Source organism: Chenopodium album, unplaced genomic scaffold (assembly GCF_948465745.1).
Source record: "Chenopodium album unplaced genomic scaffold, dcCheAlbu1.1 scaffold_32, whole genome shotgun sequence".
Lineage (NCBI taxonomy): Eukaryota > Viridiplantae > Streptophyta > Magnoliopsida > Caryophyllales > Amaranthaceae > Chenopodium > Chenopodium album.
In genome coordinates, this window is record NW_027665223.1 from 104,267 (window position 1) to 106,069 (window position 1,803).

Consider the following 1,803-nt stretch of genomic DNA (forward strand, 5'->3'; position numbering starts at 1 on the left):
AACATGTACTGCGTCACGGGAATCCTTCCCGTCTGACGATGGGGTTTCCCGTGTCACGGTACAGTTTGCCGTGTCACGGGATATGTTTTTAGGGTTTTTATCATTTTAGGGTTCCGTGTGCTCCCTCAGCACATTTTCTCTATAAATACCCCCTCATTTCTGATGTACGGGGCGGCAATTAATTCTCTAGTTTTAGTTTTCTCTCTTCTATGCTTTAACCTAAACACTAGCCTACCCTTTCTCATTTCAAAATTCGTTCTTCAAGTACTAAAAGGAGTCTGTACTTTACCCGTGGTTCTGTCCTTAAGCCAAGGCGTGAAAGGTAGAACTGTTTGAGGGTTTGGCCCCAAATCAACTCTACTTTTAATTTAATTTAATTTAATTATTGTTTTATTATTGTTTCCTTGAAGTTACTAATTCGTTTATTATTTTATAGTTGCAAACAAACAGAATCAAAGTAAGGACTATGTTCCTTTTGTTCCTATTATTCTTCTAACGGTTTTATATTGTTGGAATTATGGTTAAATTGCTTCCAATGTTAATGTTGATTCTATTATTTTTATGATCACTATATTGCATGTTTAAAGGGAATATGTAATTGAAAATCACACCTAATAAGATAATTTGGACAACCGGTTTAGGATCCTTTTTAATCTTGTTGTTTAATCAAGTGATCACGATATTTTAGAATTATTTGTTGCATTAATATTAAACCAATTTAGCATAATAATAGTTTGGAGCAAATTGAATCTTTGTTTGTATGCCTTTGAGATCGCAGGAATCACTTTTCACTATAAGAATCGAGTAGAGGCCAATACGGGCGAATGTGACTCCATGACTCACTTCGTACCATCATCCCCGATCCTCCTTTCGTGGTTCCGAACCATATGGAGTTAGTAATCTCATGGATTATGAATGGGGTGTAACCTTCACGGGTCAATCGTTGTTGCCTATCGTTGTCCCTTATTCGTGGTTGCCTTTTATGATCCGTGAACGGTTTACAAGTTCCTTAAAAACTTGTTGGCGGCTCCCTACTTTGTTTTGTCCCTAATCGTGTCCCTTATCGTATATGTCAATTCCCACTTCCTATGAGTGCCGAGCATATTCACACATGCTTCTAACGTAGGCGCACTTCGAGCGACGCCTACAATGGTGTTTCCCCTTGTTTGCAAAACCTCTAGAATTCCCATATTGGGAATTATGGATTGCCATATCTTCGACAACTTGCCCTGCGTCATCAACATTAAGGTTCATAAACCTCCCACTAGCTGTAGAGTCTAAAATTGTTCTAGATGAATTTCCAATCCCATTGTAGAAAGCTTGTATTAACTGCCACTGTGCTAAATTGTGATGGGGGCACTCACTCTGCAGATCCTTAAATCTTTCCCAAGCATCATATAACGTTTCATCCGGCTCTTGGGCAAATTTTTGAATAGCACTTCTTAGTAAGGCTGTTCTTTCTACAGGATAATATTTATTATAGAAATTTAACACAAGAGTCTCCCAGTTAGTAATGCCAAGTGCAGTTCTATTTAAACCATTAAACCACAATTTAGCTTTTCCACATAAAGAGAAAGGAAAAAGAATCTCCCTGATTTGATCTTGTGTGACCCCAGCTTGCCTTATGGTATTGCAATATTGATAGTAGTCGGCAATGTGTAGATTTGGGTCTTCACCCTTAGCTCCACTAAATTGCTTCCTTTCTATCATCGTGATGAACTGGGGCTTGATCTCGAACTGTACTCCCTCGAGATCTGGATTAGGAGAAAGGTGGGGAAAGTGCGTCAAGGACGGCTGCGATCA

The 1,803-nt window shown here is 38.8% G+C and overlaps 1 non-coding gene across 1 annotated transcript; it reads left to right on the forward strand.

The window, feature by feature from the left end:
* Positions 1-1,342: 1,342 nt before the first annotated feature.
* Positions 1,343-1,449, forward strand: LOC145622279 (small nucleolar RNA R71). The gene has a single exon (XR_014108962.1). It is a non-coding gene; the product is annotated as a small nucleolar RNA R71 (small nucleolar RNA).
* The last annotated feature ends 354 nt before the right edge of the window (positions 1,450-1,803 follow it).